Consider the following 15,118-nt stretch of genomic DNA (forward strand, 5'->3'; position numbering starts at 1 on the left):
GAATCGCTTGAGCCCAGGAAGTGGAGGTTGCAGTGAACCAAGATCGCACCACTGTACTTCAGCCTGGGTGACAGAGAGAGACTCCATCTCAAAAAAAAGTAATATTAAATACATCATAAAATATGCTCTAATGTTGGAGTCAAAGGTCAGCACTGTCACTACACAAAGCCTCACTTTGAGTAGAGATGCCTGCTGCTGCTATTTCTTGGGACATGAGCATTCTTTAACTGAGTTTAAAGTTCTTGAATTACAAATGGATAGCAATACAGCTTCACAGAGGTATGCTCATAAAGGAGTCTTCACACTTGAAGATAGAGTGGACACATACACACACACACACACACACAGACACGCACACACATACACGTTTAGAGAAGTTCCCTTAATCAATCTGACAGCATGTAGTTATAAAAAACACGGATTTTATGAGGTGATGGTACAGCTTCTGCTGCCCTATATACTATACCTCTGGAGAACGAAGAGCACTGAATGCTATATTTTTACTTTCTATGTTTGGAACTACACTTATTATCATGCCATTACTCAATAAACATGCATCACAATGTCCCCATACCACCATGAATGGGCACACATAACCCCATCCTATTGTGGTGGGGTTAATTTTTTAGGACACCAGGTGCTGTCCACTGTTAAGAACATCAGTTTGCCTGATTTTTTCAAGTTTATTCTCCAAGAGCCTTTCACTTAGGTTAGGTCTGCAAAGCACCAGCAAGTCCAACAACTCAAACAAACGTCTACAGCTGCACGTGACAGATAAGTATAGCAGCTAACCCAAAGCAAATAAAAACAACTCCTAGGGAAAATAAGAGGGTTGCTGGGAGGGCTTTTACTTTGAGTGCCACTGGGTCTTACTGATTTGAGTGCCCACATGTTTCAGAATTTAGGGTGTGGGAGTGACCAGGGAGCACAGTGACTAGAGGAAACAAGAAACAAAGTAGACATTGTTCACTTTGGTTGCTAAATTTAATATGTCCCTATTGCACTTTTAGTTTTGGGAAATTTTTCCAACATTAAAAAAAAGAAAGCCCTTTTAAAGAAGAGTGTTAAAACATTGGTTACGTGAGACCCAAGGAGGATTCACCTTACAAGGTGAAATTATGTGTTTTAGTCAATTTTCACACTACTATAAAGAAATAACTGAGACTGTGTAATTTATAAATGAAAGAGGGGTTTTTTGTTTTGTTTTGTTTTCACTCAAAATTCTTCCGTTTTTACAAAACTAACAGGGTGGAGTGGGGAGACTGGGGGGCAGGCAGCCTCAGGAGTAGGGCTGGTGAGAGGGGCTATGCTTCTGTCTCCACCTGAGACTGGCTCCCTGCCGTGTTGCTCTTCCACTCCGCCTTCATCTCTGTGTCAGTGGGATGGTCTCCTGAGCAAGGCTCTGCGTTGGCCTTGTTCTCCTCCTCAGCCAGCCTCTCAAACATTTTGGCATAGAACTTCTTCCGGGCAAGCTGCCTGCGGATCCGCTGCTGACACACAGCCAGCTGGGCCCTGGCGGCTTTGTTGTTGGGGTAGAGCTCCAGGACGTTCTGGAAGTCAGCCCGAGCCAGTTCAAAGTAATTCACCGCCAGGTGGGCCTCTCCCCGGCGGAAGGGGCCCTTCTCGTTGTTACTGTCCAGTTCTAGGGCCTTGTTACAGCTTTCAATGGCAGCAGAGAAGGCCTGTAGTTTCAGCTGACACATGGCCAGGTCGAGGTGAGACGCCAGTCGAAGGGCCTGTGCCTTCTGTGCTTCCTCATTGGAAAAACTAGACTCATATTCCAGCCAGGACACAATCTTCTTACACTGTAGTAAAGCTTGCTTGTATCTGCCTTCCTTGAAGTACACTCTGCCCTGCTCTTTCACTATGGTGTTCTGTTCCAGCTTCTCTTCTGAAATCATCTCCCAAGATTCCTTGGCCTTTTCAAAACTCTTGAGGTGTAATTCATATTTCAGCTCGGCATTTGATGGGATTTGGAACTTTTCCTTCCCAACACTGCCAAAAGCATAGCTGGGCCTGAGGTACACAGTGGAATGTTCTCCTTTCTCCAAGTGCTGAATGGCCCTCTCCAGATCATAAGGCAGATCCAGGTTCTCCCCCACGCTAACCTCAAAGCGGAGCGCCCGTTGGTCAAAGAGCTGGTCCTTGCAGCACCCTTCCAGCGCAACCTCCAACATAGTGCCCTCATCGGGCTTGACATAGCCTTCACCGCGAGTCCCTATTCTGCGGACGATTCCCCCATCTTCCTCTTCCGTCAGATCTTCTTCCTTAAACAATTCCACCTCAAACACAAGCGTGGCATTATGGGGGGACCGTTGGAGGACTGCCTACTGAACCCTAGGCATATTCTGGTTTGCAGGTGATGTGGCACACCTCCCCCACCTTCATGATTGCTACGGCAATGTCCCAAGCCTTGATGACCTCCCCTTTTCCCAGGTCAAAGGAGAGTCTGTCCTTGCCACCCACACTGGAGTCAAACTTTGTGCCCTCTAACAGCCAGCCAGTGTAGTGGACAAAGACTAGGTCCCCAGTCATGGGCATCTCTGTACCTGTGCCCTCTCTCTTGATGACCTTCAGCACTCCTTCATCCTGTTTGGGGCTGACTTCCACTTCCTTCTTGGGCAGCGGCGCCGGCTGCGCCGCACTCTCGGTCGCCTTCATCTCCTTGGCTGTCATCTCCGCGTGGCGCGAAATTTTTCCGGGAGCTGGCGCAGGCGCGAGTGCACTCTGGGCCGCAGGCGGGGGCGCCACCTGCAGGGCATGCGGGAGGCCGCGCACTGCGGCGCTGACTGCTGACCGCGCAGAGGCTGCAGCACCTCTCAGGAAACAGGTTTAATTGACACAGTTCCGCGTGGCTGGGGAGGGCTCAGGAAACTTACACCATGGTGGAAGGCAAAGGAGAAGCAAGTGTCTTCTTCACGAGGCAGCAGGAAAAAGAAAACAGGCGAAACTTCCTCTTATAAAAAAAACCGTCAGATCTCACGAGAACTCACTAGCAGGAGCACAGCATGGGGGAAACTGCCCCTGTGATCCGATCACCCCCCACCAGGTCCCTCCTCTGACGTGTGGGGATTACAATTCGAGATGAGATTTGGATGGGGACAGAGAGCCAAACCATATCAGTATGTCTATTCAGAAAAATGTTTATGTGTGTATATATATATATATATATATATTTTTTTTTTTTTTTTTTTTTTTTTTTTCAGAGTCTCACTCTGTCACCCAGGCTGGAGTGCAGTAGCGCGATCTTGGCTCACTGCAACCTCTATCTCCCGGGTTCAAGCGATTTTCCTGCCTCAGCCTCCCGTGTGGCTGGGATTACAGGCGCTGACCATCACGCCCAGCTACATATATATATATATGTATTTTTAGTAAAGACAGGGTTTCACCATGTTGGCCAGGCTGGTCTTGAACTCCTAACCTCAGGTGATCCGCCCGCTGGTGTAAGCCACTGAGTCTGGCCAGAAAAATGTTATTTATATTCTAATGGTACCAATTTCAATACCCTTTATCACTCTGAACCACAGTTTTTTAATTTAATAAGGAAAACTTGGGTAGAAATATGTATTAAAATATATATTAATCTATCAAATACTACACAAAGACAAGTCTTTAAATGGGTTAGGCAATATGCTGAAGTTGAACACCAGTAAAACGTTGAGTAACCCCTCCATAGAATTCCCATAGAAATCTCTTTCTGACCATAAACCTAAGATCATTGCTCTCCCTCACTACCACAGGGATGTGATTTTAGCATTTGTATCCAATTTGCGGGTAGCCTAAGTCATCAGTGAGATATTTGGCATTCTGTATCTAAGCCTGTTCCCTCACCACCACACTGCTTCATTTCTCTTGGTTCTATTCTATCTGTAGAAAACACTGAAAAGTGACAAGATGTGCTGTTGAAAATCTATTTCAAAATCATACACTCATTGCTCACTAAATATTAGCTCTTCAATCTCTTGGAGGCACCTGGGATCAGTCTCTGCCGCCTCTCTATATAGAAAAGGGAGGGATACTCTGACTGTAGGGCGGTTGTATATTCTCTCGGTTTTCAAAAATGTCTACTAATTAAATGCCATTGGACATGTGCTCCTACTTCCTGTGGGGGATGAGACACAGTGTGACACAAAAGACAAAATGTCCTTTCTGTATGTTATTATGTCACTTTGTTCATATTCTGTGACCCTACACATTTATAATGTCACCTTTACCTTTCATTATGTTCATATGTGCACACTATATTCTGAGACCCCTCATTTCATTGTTGATTTGTCGATTTCTGAACAAACAGCACTGTTTTAATTATTTTAACTTCAGACTTTTCAGTAGGAGAAGTCATATCTGATTTTTATCTTGCTTGAAGACGCTTCTTACTCATATTCTCCTCAGGATGAAATTCCCCTCATCCTGATACTCAGTAACCTCATTCATTCCATCCATTCCACCTGACTTTCTCCCCATCTATTAGCTCCTGCTGTATTCGTTTCTCATCTTATCAAGTTTAGGAAGAATATCCTCTGTTATTTACCATTTCCTCTCTTCTATCATTAGTCAAAACTGTGTTTCTCCAAGTGTGATCCATGAACTATTGCCTCTGAATTACCAGGGGTACTTGCTAAAATGCATATTCCTAGGCCCCATTCAATCTGGAATGAATGGAGCTTAAAATCTGCAAATGTAATATGTGCCTCTGAAGTGTATCATCGTTTGATAGCTGCTTCCCTAGCCTCTCTGCCCATTGCATGGCATCACTCTCACAAACACTGACTCAGGATGAACCTGCCTTTCTGCCTTCTTATGGCCTTTAACTAACTGGGGTGAGTGGTGTGACTGAACGAGCATTCACCACAATCCACTTCAACAGGCTTCAAACACCACTGATAATCCTGATACAGAAGTCAGCATCTGCCACACATTCTCCCTATCAGCAGTGACCCAAGTGTTCAGTCCCAGCCAGTACCTCACTTCGCTTATATTGAGTTTCCTTTAATGGGCCACTGTTGCTCTTTTCTCCCAATATTTGTGAGTCTGAGACACCCTAGTTTATCAAACATATTCTAAATGGCACTGAAGCTCAAAGAGAAATGGTCTGGATGCCACTTCCCTTCTGCACAAATGGCTCTTTTATATCTCTATAAATTTGCAAATGAAAAATAGATACTTCTAGAAGCAGGAGCAACATCACTTATCAGACCATTGATAAGACAAACATAGTTACAACCATCCCCTGAACCACGCGTTGGCACCTGCCTTATACCTGTTGTCATGAGAGGGACTGTCCAAGTGGTTCATGCCAGAGAAAAAGAGAGTTTTCCCAATGTAAATGAACTTAACCTCTAAGGATTTAATACTTCTAGTAATTTCGAAATGATTTAAAAAAATTAAACTTCTTCTTTGCTTCTTAAATTTCCCTGTACCTCACACTGTAAATGAGTGCACAAGAAAGATTAAAAAAAAGATGGCACTAAAATTTTAGCTGTTATTTGGGAATGATGAAAATAGGAGAGATTTTTAAATTATTATTTTTACAAAGTAACATTTATTAATTTTGTAATTAGAAGGAAGAAAGATAATACTCATTTCACAAATATGCTCCAACTTGAAAATGCTTTGAAGATGAAGGGTGAGGTCAGCAGTCCGCTGTGTCAGTAAGGTACTTTAGCCTTGGGTCCTGTACACACTTACAACAGCAGGACAATCTGTTGCTTTGGGAAGAGGTGTCCACAGGGGCTAAGGCACAAAATAAGAGGACTGCATAAGGACTGTGTGAAGTAATACATTCCTGAAGGCCTGCTTATTCTATGTATTTAAAATTTAAAATTACCCATTCAAGCATGGAAAAGACAATTTAGGGTCTTTATAACCAAAGAGGATAAGAATGATCTGTTCTCCTTAATGGAACCCCAGAGACTAGAATTTAACTGTTTCCTGGCTCCATTCCACTTCTACCAACCCAATTTGAGTCTAGAACTCAAAGTACAGTTCATCCTAGATTCTATGCACATGTACACATCATCACATTTGTTTTATCTAGAAGTGTAATGATGACTTAGTGTTGCAAGAAAAGCCCTATGTCTATTCAGAAAATGTTATTTACATTCTAATGGTACCAACCCCTCCCTTGACTTGGCTCTGTAACCATTCTGGTAAAAAGGAGGAATTAAGGTAAATAGGAGGGATTACGGGTTGAAGATGGACAATCACTCAAAACTTAAAAAAAAAAAAGTCACTCCACTGCCTAAAGCACTTCAATGATTTCCCATTGCATTCAGAATAAAATTCAAGTTGCTTATCCTGACCGATGAAGCCCCTTCCATTCCTCTGCCTTTCTCAGTTTATCTTATGCCAGTCTGTCTCTGTGCCATCCTCATGGACATGAAGAGTCTTCTTTGGTCTGAAGATTATTCTTGGTTGCTTTATATATTGCTATAATAATAATAAGAAATTTGCCCCCTTTGAATTCCAAATAAGATAAAAGAAGTGGCTGGATGTTATCACAAGTACAACATATCTGTTTGGGAAGTACGGAATACTTCTCAGCCATAAAAAAGAATGAAATTATATTTTTTGCAGCAATATGGATGGAACTGGAGGCCATTATCTTAAGTGATATAACTCAGAAACAGAAATTCAAAGACTGCATGTTCTCCCTTATAAGTGGGAGATAAGTAATATGCACACATGGACATGAAAAGTGGAATAGACATTGAAGACTCGTTGGAGATTTTGGAGACTCCAGTAGACACTGGAAGGGTGAGAGGGAAGTGAGGGATGAGAAATTACCTGAAAGGTACACTGTACACTATTTGGGTGATGGGTACACTAAACGCCAAGGTTTCACCAGCACACAATATATCCACGTAACAAAACTGCACTTGTACCCCCTAAGTCTATTTTTAAAAGTGATTAGAATCCATATGTTCTCCCCAACCGGCATTTGCCAGAACAGTGGTCCCCATGTGCCTGCAGGGACTTGACCAACTATTAGGGCAAAGGCCTGCTACTTATCTACTTCCATGGTCAAGAAAACCACAACAGCTTTGGTGACCAAGAATGTGGAATCCTTTGAGGAACCTCTGCTAGGGTCCAACCTGCAGACCCTGACCCAGCGATGGATGAATGAAGTACACTGACACACAGATATTCTGCTTTGCCAGTCCAGCTGAGTGTCTGAGCCACCTAGAGACTCCCTGGAGAGTACTGTAAACAGTTGCAACTCCTCGATCAGTCAGTGAGACTTGCATTTATTTAGTAAAGATTAATTGACAAAGGTCATAGGAAAACACCATTAGAGGGTAATTGACATTGTGGACTTCCTGAGTAGAAAGCAATTAAGCACCCAGGGTACATCAAAGGTTAGTCTTAGGAAAACAAGTTAGTTAGAGAAACTACTCTACATTATTTTGTGTTTGTGCCTTAAGCGCTCTAGGTCCTACAAAGAGACTCTGGCTGCCTTCAGCCAGACAATCAGAAGCTATGCAAACTCTCAGGCTTTCCAAGAGAGTTTGTGGCTATTGCTATAACTATCATTAATATTTTTCCAACTGGCCTGATTGAACCGCCACAAACCTCAACTTCAGCGGAGAGTTGGAAGCAGGGTAAGGAACTGCAGTTGCCATTGCAACTCATTGAGAACAAAGAGAAACTAAAGGGACTTCAAACTCATTTGAATAACCTTAGTCTCTTTGTGTCCTAGAATATTCTTAAAATACTTTCAAGGTAAATCATGATATGACTCACAGAGGGAAAAGATTTGTCATTTTGGAGACCTTAAAATACTTGATTTTTAAAAACGTGTGCATTTTACTTACCCTTGTGATATAAAGTGCTAAGATTTCACAGGGGTTGTGTAAAAATGTGCATTTTATATTCAGAGAAAAGGCTTCAAGCACAGAGATGTCACTCCAGGGATTCAGTTTCTAGTTGTTATCTTATTGTCAATCCTTTCAGCTTGGTCATCTCTATATCCCCACACACCAGCTCATTAAAGTAAGATATTTGCTATGTTTTATGTATAATATAGAGAAAAGCAGACATCACTTTCCACAACTTATATGTTTCTGAAATAATATGTACTCTTTGTAAGACTCAGAAATCATCCCTCTCTGCTTACCTAATCAAAAAGTAGAAAATCAAATATTTCTGGTATGATGCTGCTTTTCACCATTTTAAATGTGACTAGAAAAGGCTTGCATGCACCTTACTGTAGAAATAAAGGTAGACTACCCACATGAGAACAGGTGATTAATTCAAAGTTTGGGAGTGGGAAAGCTTTAGAGTGAGCAAAAAACGGGAGGGAAAGTGTGGGGAAGGCTTCAAGTATGCTCTGATTGCATGTAGTTGGCAAGGGGACGTTGGAAGTAGGTTAACTAGAAGCAGAGTATCTTATGTGGTTGGTTTGGTGAACGTATTTTGCTTTATTTGGTTGGTTCTAAGTTGGAAACAAGGCAAAATAGGGAAGCTAACAGTCATTAATGACATCCTGACCATGTGGGACCAATCACTGCCAATGATGTGGTTTGGCTTCCTGGACTGGTGGCTTCAGAGATTGTGAATCAGAATTCTATTGTCATATCATCTGACCACTATTCATTTGAATATTTATCCTCTCAGCCCCCCATTATCGTCATTCTCTTACTTACGAGAGATTGACCAATTCAGGGGTAGCTAGAAACCCACATCTTCACCACTGTGATATTGCCGAGTGGTCTCCATTGTAAACTATATTATGAGGTCTTCTTGACTTTTTGTTGTTGTGTCAGCACTCAGAGGTGAGGCCAGTTGGACTTCCTGGGTCCAGTGGGGACTTGGGGAACTTTCCCGTCTTACAAGAGGATTGTATAAAGCACCAATCAGCACTCTGTAAAATGCACCAATCAGCAGGATTCTAAAAGTAGCCAATTGCCCGGAGGATTGAAAGAAGGGCATTCTGATAGGACAGGAACAGAATATGGGAGGGGCCAATAAGGGAATAAAAGCTGGCCGCCCCAGCCAGCAGTGGCAACCTGCTCCCCGTTCCACGCTGTGGAAGCTTTGCTATTCACAATAAACCTTGCCAGTGCTCAGTTTGGGTCCGTGCCATCTTTAAGAGCTGTAACGGTCACAGCAAAGGTCTGTGGCTTTATTCTTGAAGCCAGCGAGACCATGAACCCACCAGTAGGAACCAACTCCGGACACAGTATGACAATGATCTCCGGTGCGAACAGCTGCACAGTAGAAGGTAAGACTTGGCAGAGGATGTGATGGACCTGCATCATGGCAGGTATGACCAAAGTGTTGCACGTTTTGTAGTTCCGTGTGCAGGGCGGAATGGCGCCCAGCGGCTTTTTCTCCCTTGTTGCTTGGCGAGTGGGAGGGAGGGTTACAGTGTTACAGGATTCCTTCAGTGCCGCTTCACCAGCTGGAAATCTCTGTGGCTGCACTGACTTCTGTTCCGGCCCTTACTCAGGCCTGCCGGGTTTTTCTGCCCACTTGGCCCAGCAAGCTGCGCTTGGCTCACATTACTGGCCCAGATCCTGTGGTCAGTGTGGCTGCATGCTCAGCTTGTAGCTGGACTGGGCATGCTGCAATTGGCTTCCATATTGGGCGCTGGTATCTAGATGAAGGGGACGTGGTGGCACCGGAATACTTGGAGATGACAGCAACTGCGAAGCCCCAAAGGGTGTTAGGGTTTTGCCTGGGGAGTCCTGAGGTCTGAGTCCCCCGGAAATGTTACAGCTCTCTCTGGTTCCTGCTGCCTGCAGCTCAGTGAACAGGGGTGCGTTACATCTCCTTTGTTACTGCCACCGCAGCTTGGGGAGTTCCCACAACCAACAAGAATAAGATGTGTGGACAGCAGAGAGTGAGAAAGGCAGAGAAGAATTTTATTGAGCCACAGAAAAGCTCTCAACACAAGAGGGGACTTGAAGTGGGTAGACTTCTGTGTGAAAGGGGGCCTGAAAGCCGGCAGCCATCTGTGTGGCTGAGTATAGGATTTTTAAGGGCTCAGAATGGGGGAGTGCATGCTGATTGGGCCGTGGGTGGTCTTGGAAAAAGCACCATTTATTGGTTAAAAGGCATAGAGGATGTTCTCACTCCAATTGTGGACTCTACCTAGAACTGGCAGTTGGGTTTTCAGGGGTCAGGCTGTCTTCGGCTTAAAGGTCGGGTTTCAAAACCAAAAATAATCACTAGTCCCTGTAAAATGTTACAGAAGCAGAAATTCTAATTTTCCAACCCAGACCAAGAGAACATATAGGCCAGAGACCATGAAGATATGCCTTAGAATCGCAATTATCTTTTTTCCATAAGGAAATGTGAGATGTAGAGCCTGTTTTACTTTGCCTGTTTCGTTGATTCAAATATAGTGAGAAGTATTAGCAATAACACAGAGCTACCATGAGTAGCCAACAGGAAATCCAGAGAAATGTGGTTATTATTACTTGTACCAATGAATTGAGGCTGATTTATATTTCGTATAGGGAAGAGACAATGTCATTAATAACTTCTGCCAGAGTTATTGGTGATAAAACTATTGGTGATAGTTTTCTTACAGTTTTTTTCTATTTGTACAATTTTCACTCTGATTATTCACACAGTGAGTCAGTAACTCCCCCAGGTAGACTGGCTGAATAATCAAGGGTGGCCTCATTTGGAAGCTCCAGTCTGAGATGGAATTTCCAGACCTCCGTTTGGAAACTGGGGTTGACCCATTGATATTTTATAATGGCCTATCTGAATCCTTAGAAACTTCTCCTTTGAAGATTTACATAAGACAGTAACTTTAGGCCGGGCTCGGTGGCTCACGCCTGTAATCCCAGCATTCTGGGAGGCTGAGGCGGGCGGATCACGAGGTCAGGAGATCGAGACCATCCTGGCTAACACAGTGAAACCCCATCTCTACTAAAAAAAAAAAAAAAAAAAAAGGCCAGGCGTGGCGCGGGCGCATGTAGTCCCAGCTACTCAGGAGGCTGAGGCAGGAGAATGGTGTGAACTCAGGAGGCGGAACTTGTAGTGAGCTGAGATCGCGCCACTGCACTCCAGCCTGGGCGACAGAGCAAGACTCCATCTCAAAAAACAAAAACCAACCAACCAAACAAACAAAAACAATAACTTTAGTTAAGGCTTTTTTTTGGCATAAAGTTCTGTTAGAATTTTTTCTTTAGTTTTTCTATTACCTTCTTTCTTTGTATGGGCCTCAACCTTAAAATAGCCAACTCTAGAAAGTAGAGTGCCTTAACTTATTCATTTTCATGGGGTTTCCAGCAGAGATGATGAATTTCTTTTTTTTCCCAAAGCATCTCAAATTCATGTAGTACTCTAAAAGCATACCTGCTATATGTTTACTACATGGTCTTCAGCTAATTGACGAGCTCTAGTAAGTGTAATAAATTCCATTATATGGGTTGATTTTACCTCAGATAGAAAATATATTCTAAAGTAGAGCTTAAATTAATGATAATTTTCAATATCAGTTTTGAGGTATGATCCATCAATGAATAACACTGGATCAGGGTTCACAATGAGAGCCAGTCTCTCATCAATCTGAGTGAGGTACAGAAACTCCCCTAACTGACTTATAACCATCATGAGGTTCTCCTTCTTCTGGCAGGGGGAGAAGAGTGGCAGTTTAAGGAATTGCATCAGTGAATAGTAAAGCAAGAGAGAGGGAGTAAAACTCTCATAAGAAGTTGATCAGCTGGTTGAAAAGTATTGCATGCTCTTTGTCAGTAGTTATGTCTACACTGCCCAGGGAATCATGATGTGAGATGGGGAGCCTAGAAATAGTTTAAAAGAAGCATCAACAAATGTTGCAGTGGAAGCTGTTGCCTTAAGACAAGGGCTATAAGCCTTTGCATCTGGGTCAAGGGTAAGGCTATGGAAAATGATGAATTTTTGATGGTTTCCATGACATTGAGTTAAAAACAAAAAAGCTTGTACAAGTTGTCCATGCACAATTAGACAAAATGGCATATGGTAGTCAGGGGTGCCTAATTATGAAGGGAGTGCCTAACTACCAAAGGAAGAGGCTACTGAAGAGCCTTCTTGACTTACAGAATTTATATTTGGGCCCCCACAAAAGACAGTTTCTTACTAAGGACTCGGCCAGTTCATAAAAAGAGATCGCAAGCTCAGAAAAATTTCGCAGCCATCGTCTACAATATCCAGTTAAACCGAGAAATCCTCTCAATTGTCATTTTGCGAGGCATCGACGTGAAGTTTCGATAGTGTTCTGCCTACCAACAGAGGCAAAATAGTTTCACCCTCTTAAGATAACTTATGCCCTAAATACTAGCCTGTCTTTTGACAAAATTATAATTTATCTTTTGAAACATTGTGTTCTTTTTCTGCTATGGCTGAGAGCAAGTAAATACTTGCTCTCACCTTCTCACCAGCTTCCTCGTTCTCTGAAGAAAGGGGTGGAGATCATCTGATCCTGCATATACTGCATCAAAACCTAATCACAAGTGAAATTTAGATCTTTTAAGTCTTGATTGAGGACTTGTGGAAAGTAAGAGGGGGCTTTAGTGAGCCCCTGGGGTATGACTATCCGGGTATATTTGTTGTCCTCTCCAGATGAAGGCAAAGTCGTTGACTGTTCTGGTTTGGAAGCACACTGAAAAATGCACGGTGAAGATTCAATACGGTGAAGCAAGTGGCTTTGGGCAGAATTGATGACAGGATAGATACTACTAGGAAGCAAAGCAAAACAATTTTGTTGATCTTTCCTGAGGTCATGAAAAAAGTGTACTAGCAGAACAAGTGTGGTGTATGGGCTATTGCAGCGTATGAGAAAGTCTTTGGATATAAGGTCATCAACTAACAGTTTTGAATCCTTCCTTTGCTTCTGGTTTTTCAAGGAATATCAGGGAAGTTTGACCATGGTTTACTAGGATACTTCTGAACTTGACTAGGTTCTGCTCCAATTATTTCCCATATAAATGGATTTTTTTAGTTCGTAGAGTATTAGGTAGAGTGTTGAGGTCTTTATCTGGAGCATACGTCAAATATAATGAAGGAGACAAACGTATATCCAGGACGACATATAAATAGAGGAACCCTCAGGAGACTACTGTGCATTTATTATTTTTCTGAGACAGAGTGTTGCTCTGTTACCCAGGCTGGAGTGCAGAGGTGTGATCTCGGCTCACTGCAACTTCTGCATCCCAGGTTCAGGTGATCCTCCCATTTTAGCCTCCCAAGTAGCTGGGATTACAAGCATGTGCCACCACACCAGCTAATTTTCGTTTTTTTTTTTTTTTTTTTTTTTTTTTAGTAGAGGCAGGGTTTCACCATGTTAGCCAGGCTGGTCTTGAACTCCTGGACTCAAGTGGTCCACCCACCTCAGCCTCCCAAAGTGCTAGGATTACAGGCGTGAGCCACCGTGCCCAGCTGGTGCATTTACTATTATAATTCTATTTGAAAATTAAGTTACTCCCCATTAAATTTGCAAGAGTGTTATAATAGAGCAGGGAGAAATGTTTTTAAGTCAAGTACCCAAAGGTTGTACTTACAGTAGGAGATAGAAGGAATCTGTGGGTTATTTGAGATACCTGCTACTTGCTTCCTATGAGGAAAATGTTGAGCAAAATTGCCAGGCTTTAATGTAGAGTTAGTGCCTGGCTGGGCATGGTGGCTCACACCTGTAATCCCAGCATTTTGGGAGGCCAAGGCAGGCAGATCACTTGAGGTCAGGAGTTCTAGAGCAGCCTGACCAATATGGCGAATCCCCGTCTCCATTAAAAATACAAAAAAAAAAAAAGCAGGGTATCAGGATGCATGCCTGTAGTCCCAGTTACTCGGGAGGCTGAGGCAGGAGAATCGCTTGAACCCAGGAAGCGGTTGCAGTGAACCGAGATTGCGCCAATGCACTGCAGCCTCAGTGACAGACTAAGACTCCGTCTCAAAACAAAAAAAGAAAGAAAGAAAAGAAAGAGTAGTGCCCATATTGCCAGGAATTGCTGAGGTTGGCCACCTATATTTATGGTTACTTCACCTTGAATGTTAAATTTTAAATCAGGATATTGGGTACTTTCATTGATCTAAATTAAGGGGTCTTTTGGTCTTATTTTTACTGGAAAATCATTTTTCAGGTGTCCCTTCTGTTTTCAATATCTGCAGGTGTCCTCTTCTATGGGTCGTCCACTCAGCTGTTTGATCAGCAGGGCCGTAAGGTTATTCTGGATCCTGTCTTGTTATTAATAGTTCTAGGGCTCTGCAAAAATGTCAGCCAGGTGTTGAAGTTCAGGTGAAGTGGCTATTTCTCATTCTAGTTTTGATCTAATTGTCGTCTCCAATTTCAGGTTTAATTCCATTAACAAAGTAGGTAAAAGAGCCATTATTACACTGACACTTGTTTAACACTCAAATGTTGTTGAAAGGAGTTTTCTAGTTTATTCTGAAAATCTCCTATAATTTCTTCTTTTCTTTATTTACATGATTAAATTACGGTCAATTTTATTTTTACTAGAAATGTTTCAAGTAAGGCTTTTAGGATACATTGCCCTACTTTTTGAGCCTCTTTTTGGCCCTCAGGCTTATTGTGGAAAGAAAGATGCTGTAGATCTCTGTCCTGGTGAGTCCAACTGGCTTTTGCCATCAGGATTTAATGTCTGAGGATCTACAGACATAAATACAAGTTGATATAGTTCAGGTAACCCTGAGTTGTGTACACCTAAAAGAATTTAGAATTCTGAACTCCTTTGGGAAATGCTTAATCATAGCTTTTAATTCAGCTCACATTCACTGTTTAAATTCTACTGCTGCTTGCATATTTGGGTCATTGAAGAGATGGAACTTTAGAGGTAAATGACATTCCGGGATCTTAGGAGATTCACTGGGAGAGGGTAGGGGGTCTGGAAGAAGAGGGAGGAGTCAATGAGATGTGAAAGGAGGATGGGGGGATGAGGAAGAGTTGCAGAGCTGAAGTCAACTGGAGGAGAAGCTGGGGGAAGATTTGCTGGGCAAATGAGTTAGTTTGTTGTTAAGTTTGTCATATTGTTCATTAGCTCTGGCCAAAAAATATTTTAGCGGAGTGATGTCTGAATCAGAATTTCATTTGAAAACTTGTGTACCAGTCGAAAACTGCTGCCCATTGCCCCTGACAAATGTTACTCTCTTTCTTTTCTAAGGTGTT

At 42.7% G+C, this 15,118-nt stretch overlaps 1 pseudogene; it reads right to left on the reverse strand.

The window, feature by feature from the left end:
* Positions 1-1,304: 1,304 nt before the first annotated feature.
* On the reverse strand, positions 1,305-2,676 carry LOC129044589 (peptidyl-prolyl cis-trans isomerase FKBP4-like; annotated as a pseudogene).
* Positions 2,677-15,118: the final 12,442 nt, after the last annotated feature.

This window comes from Pongo pygmaeus, chromosome 13 (genome assembly GCF_028885625.2).
Source record: "Pongo pygmaeus isolate AG05252 chromosome 13, NHGRI_mPonPyg2-v2.0_pri, whole genome shotgun sequence".
Classification (NCBI taxonomy): domain Eukaryota; kingdom Metazoa; phylum Chordata; class Mammalia; order Primates; family Hominidae; genus Pongo; species Pongo pygmaeus.